General features: G+C 39.8%; 1 long non-coding RNA gene across 1 annotated transcript; it reads right to left on the reverse strand.

Annotated features, from left to right (window-relative positions):
- Window positions 1–215: 215 nt before the first annotated feature.
- On the reverse strand, window positions 216–5,666 carry LOC115275176. Its single transcript, XR_003901417.1, has 4 exons — window positions 5,597–5,666; window positions 3,903–3,952; window positions 2,590–2,686; window positions 216–246 (listed from the first exon to the last, which is right to left on the reverse strand). It is a non-coding gene; the product is annotated as an uncharacterized LOC115275176 (long non-coding RNA).
- Between the last annotated feature and the right edge of the window lie 42 nt (window positions 5,667–5,708).

The following is a 5,708-nucleotide window of genomic DNA, read 5'->3' on the forward strand; positions in this document are numbered from 1 at the left end:
GAATAAAAACTACTTAATCCATCAGCACCAGACAGGACAATAGAAATAAGTATATACAATTTATTTTTTTAAAAGAAACAAAGTATAGGAGTCAAAGTCTAAACAAAATTGTGAAAATGAAAATGCTATCATAAATTACCAGATATACTCACCCCTGTGGGGAAACATATTTGCAAGGAAACCCCTTCCACACAGCACAACTTGTCCCAAGGCCTCTCTAAACTGCTTAACATGACAACCAGACACCTTAAGAAAATAAAGCAACTCAATATCACCTGCTTAAAAAGATATGTATATCTTATCTGTAAATGCAAATATGCAGAGAATGACATCACAATTAAATGAAATTTGTAATCTACACTGAAAAGAGAGGACACTATTGAGACAACTGGCAAAATTTAAATATGAACGGTATATCAGTTAACAGTATAGTTACAAATATTAAATTGCCTGAATTTGATTACTGTACATTGGTTATCCAAGGGAATGCTTCTTCTTAGGTAATAAAGATATTTAGAGGTGAAAAGTCATGATGTTTCCAACTTGATTCAGACAAAAATAAAAACATGTATATTTATTTTTTATATAGAAAGATACACCAAATGTTACAAAATTCATTTACTGGTTAATGTGGATGAACATCATACGGAAATTCATTATACTATTCTTGCAACTTCTCTGAAAGTTTGAAATTTTTTCAAAATAAAATGCCTCCCTGCCCCAGATCTCTCTCAAAGAGAAAGGAAGGATTCTAAACGTGATGTTTGGTGCCTCCAGATAATAATGGTTCAGTTTCTAATATGAATGGTCTCTCAGGGCCTTACAATAATAGCTTTCAGTTTATTACAAAATAAGGTACTCTACAGTGCTCTGGAAGAATTAACAGAAATGAAGGTCAACTTTTCATTCTGTAACTCAGGACAGTCATCCTTTGTCATCAGCATATGACTATTCTAGCTTCTCTACAAAAACTGACAAGACTCACAGAAAAAATATAAATATCTGTTAAAGAGTAAATTATGATAATTTCAGTTCTTAAAAGGGAATCAATTAGGACAACAGAAAGGGCAGAAAGGACTTGGGTATATCAAACTACCAGTGAGGAAACTGCGAAAGTATGACTGGTAGTATCCAGGTCTTATAGTTTGAACATTTCTTAGTAAAACACAACTGTATCTACAGTTGCTTGATACCTTTCTAAAGACATAATGTGTCAGAAGAATGGTCGGCCTGAAATCTAGAAAAGAGCAAAGAGGAACGTGAATACTGAAGAGGTATACTCTGTCCTAAGTACTAAGATATCAGGCTTTCTCATCAGGAAACCTTCTTAGCAATATTTCTCTTAGTTAGCTTCCTGGGGTATCTCTATTTCCACTCTAAGATGAATTACAAAGATTTTTATGAGCATTTGACTAATCTCACTGCTTTATATCTTCTTATAACACATAGAAATATTTTTTTCCCAGTTAATAAACTTTGGCTAAATTCACCATGCTTTTCCTATCATGGTGCCTTGTAAAGTACTCTTCTTTCTAGCTGCATCCAATACTAATCATACAAGACCTAACACTGTCCTTATCCTTAAATCCTCACAAAAACCCTTCACAAAAAATACTATGATCTCCACTTTATAAATAGCAACACCAAAGCAGAGAGTAATTATGAAACTTGCTCAGGTTCATAAATCTATTAAGAGGTTAAATTCTAAAACCAGCAACCATTGGCTCAAGAGCCCAAAGTTTAACTTTTTTGTGCTTTGGACCATCTTAGTAGTCTGATGAAGCTGGTAGATTTCTTCTCGGCTTAATATTTTTAAATGCATAAAATAAAATACCTATTATAAATTAAGCAAATTGCATGGAGGACAAAAACCCCAAATGTGTGATACAGTAACATACATGCTTCTTAATGCAGTGGTAGATCTCTTCTCTACTATAACTTGGATGTAATAATAAACATAATATTTTGAAAGGTCTACAGTAACTACAGCATATTATAAAAATATCTGTGACTCGTCTAGTAGTAAAATCATAAGTACTGCTCAGAGTACTATAGTTTGCTGTTTACACAGGTAATTAAAAGAAATGCTAACTGCTAGTTAGAGGTAGTAAAGAGGTAATTTCCCTAAGTTTATGGATGCCATCCATGTTAAGACCCCTACACTGCACCCTATAATAAAACTTCTTAATACTGCAATTTAAAGCGATCACTCCCAGGTTCTTGTCTCCTTCTACACTGGCCCCCTTGGTGATCTCTTCCACTGTTGTGGTTACTACTAAGTTAATACCACAAAATACATCTCTAATCCAGACAATTCCCCTAAACTCCAGGGGTTTGAACTGGGCAACAACTCAATCCAAATGTCTAACAGGCATTCCAAAGTTACCATGTCTAAAACTGAATTCCTAATTTCCCTAACTTGCTCTTGTCACAAAGTCATACCTACCGTGGTTGATCGTAACTCCATCTAACTCTCAGACCAAAACCTGGGAATCATCCTTGGCTCCTCTCTCACATACCACATCTGATCCACCAACAAATCATATTGGTTTGACCTTCAAATATAACCAGAATCCAATCATTTCTTACCACGCCCTGTTAACCACTTTGTAAGTCAGCAGCATCTCTCTCCCAGATCGCTAGCTTCAAGTCTCCTTGCTTTGCTGTTGCTCTTCCCTGCCTGAAGCTGAAAACAGACCATGTCACTCCTTTGTTGAAAACTCTGGCCAAAGTCCTTATAACGGCTATACACAGCACTGTGAGATCTGCAATCCACCGTGACCCAAGTTACTATCACTTTTTGTTCATCCCATTCTAGCCACACCAGGCAGAACTCACTAGGTCTACCTCAGCACCCTGGAACTAACTATTCCCTCTGCTTGAAATGCTTTCACCCCAGATATTAACACAGCTAACCCCTGCCACTTTAAATCTTTGCCTAAATATCATTCTCAAGAAGGGTTACCCAGTCTACCACATTTTAAACTATAATATCTTCCCCAGAAATTCTGGATCCCCCATAACCCTGCTCCATTTTTCAAAGCACTTACCTTTGAACATTCATTTATTCATTACCACCTCTTACTAGGAGGAGTGCCCATAAAGCCAAAATTTTGCATGTTTTATACACCAGCCACCCCTAGGGTGCCTATGTCTGGCACGAAATAGACATGCATATGTTCAAAGAACAGCACTTCTATCATTGTTAAGTACTTCCCTGTCTCTCTCATTAGAGGAGTTCCTTAAACACTTGAACTGGATCTAATTTGCAGTGTCTTCAACACCTGACCCCAATAGCAGACACCTAATGCACAGATACTCAGCTGATTACAGCCATTTTCACCTGAAATACAATCCTATATGCCACAGGAAAATAAAGCCAGATCTCACAGCTGTGCCTGATTAAAGAGAGAGTATAAGATATACACAGAACATCAGGTTCCAACTGTTTCTTCAGTCAAACTGAATTTACATTTTGTGCCTCAATTTCTTCACATGTCTAAGAACCATTACAAATTACCTAAAGTCTAAACGGGACACTTGGTCACGTCACCCCCTCAAGTCCACCTAATCTTTTCAAACTTGACTTACAATCCTCTTTTAAGTTTTCCCTGATAACCCCAGCCAGGAGCATGTACAGATGCCTCGCTCTGTGCCAAGTGCTTTTCATACATAATTCTCATACAATCCTCCCAAAAGCCCTATGAGGCTGCTACCATCACGATCCTGATTTCAGAGATGGGAAAATCCAAGCTTAGAGAAACGGAGTCGCTTGTTCAAGGTTCAACTAGTGTACAAACCCAGATAGGTCGGATTCTGAAATCCGAGTTCTTTACCCCTACACTGTATTGCTCTTCTCTCTCCAGGGGTATAATGACTGGCTGGTACCTTATACATACTACCTCAACAGGGTTTCCTGTCACTTCACTTCTCTAGGCTTCAGTTTCTGCATCTGAAAAACAAGTGATATTGTTCAGGATGCCTTCTAAGATACTCTCTAGTTCTTACAGTATTATAACAGAAAACACTTTGTAATTCTTTATATATTCCATACAGGTTCACACACACACACATTTTGGAACTTAGTCACTTAGAAATCCAAAGCACTAGTGACAGAAAGCAGTGAAAAAACTCTCAAGACCTTGTGTAAAACAATAAACATTCTTGATTCTTCCCCACTTAGGCCCATCAAAGATGCATTTGAGTCCATTTTGCCACAATATGAAAAATTATGTTTTCCCCAAAAAGTATGTGATCCTCAAAGCCTCTGAACTTCACCACACAACCGGGTAAAAAGAACTGTAAGCAGGCATTTAGTCGGATCAAGGGCTAGCATGTTATTTTGTATCAAACAACTGTTCAATAAGTGTTTATTGGAGAATTGTTTGAGGTTTTCCAAGTCTCACACCAAAAGCCTATATGACATGAGCTTTGTCAATGATGACTGTGCAGTAAATCAAAACAAATCTGATCAAGGTAATGTTAACCTAAAAGCAAAGAACCCATGAAAGGATAAAGCCATGTGGCGAAAACTTACTGTTGAAATAAGAATTGGGTTTGTTTAGAATGGAAGAATTAAGTATTTCCCTTTTGGTGCAGAAACCATCAACACCCCCAAAAGAATCCTCCAGTGTTGCAAAAACTATCTAAAAACTATCAAGTAAGATCCGGACATTACTGGACCAGGTTCCAAAGCTTCAGGCAAAGAGTTGGGAAAAGAAAGAAGAAAAAAAAAAAAAAAAACCCCATGGCAGAACTAAGGTAGAATGTGTCAAAAGACCAAATCTCTTGGAATCATTCTGCTCCTGAAAGTGACAGTTTCAATCAAAACCCCTATGAACCGGTAAGTTTGCAAAGAGCCCTACAGTCATAGGTCTAGGTAGACTTCAACCAGCACCAGCAAATGGAGTTTAAGAACAGCTTTTTAAAACAATAGTCTTGTGAGGGCGGAGGAAAAAAAGTGAATCTAGGCTCTGGCGTGGAAGCTCTCGGAAGTATTGGATACAGTAGCAGCAGACATAGTCCTCCACAGAAATGTAAAAACAAACAAGCAAACAAAGTCCAAGGCTGGAAAAAAATACTACCGGGCAAAACTGTATTTCAGTTTTCTAGAACGCTGTCTCTTTAGAGAATCCTCAAACGATCCTCGGTTTTTAAGTAAGTCTTTATGAGAAGTAGAAAGTCATCCATTTAGGGTAAAAGGTGCCCGTTACCAAGGAAGTAGTGTCCGAAAGTGTGCAAATCCCACAATCTGGAAGAGAACGTATGCCCCTCCGAAGGCTTTCGTTTTCAGGCGGAAAAACAAACCCGGTGTCACCTCAACACCGGGGCCGCACAAACCTCGCCACCATTACAAAACCCAAGTGCCAAAGGTGCAGAAGCCGAAGCCGGAAGCACTGCGGGGCCGGGATCGAGTTCCAGGAGAAAGAAAAAAAAAAAAAAATCAAACCCAAGAGTGCAGCGCGGACCCTCCGCGGCCCCCGGCCGAGCGACGCACGCTAGGCCCTTCCGGTCCCAGCCGCCGTCGCCGGGAGGCCGGGCGACAGGCCGGGCGACGGGCCGGGCTTCCACCCGAGCCCGGGGATTCGCGGCCTACCCTCGCCGGTGCCCTTTCGCTGACTCCGACACCGGCAGCTCCTCCGCCTCGGCCCCTGCGCCTGCAGCGCGGCCTGAGGGGTTCTCAGGGAGCCGGAGGAGACCGCCGAGCC

The sequence above is a fragment of the Suricata suricatta genome, chromosome 12 (assembly GCF_006229205.1).
Source record: "Suricata suricatta isolate VVHF042 chromosome 12, meerkat_22Aug2017_6uvM2_HiC, whole genome shotgun sequence".
NCBI lineage: Eukaryota > Metazoa > Chordata > Mammalia > Carnivora > Herpestidae > Suricata > Suricata suricatta.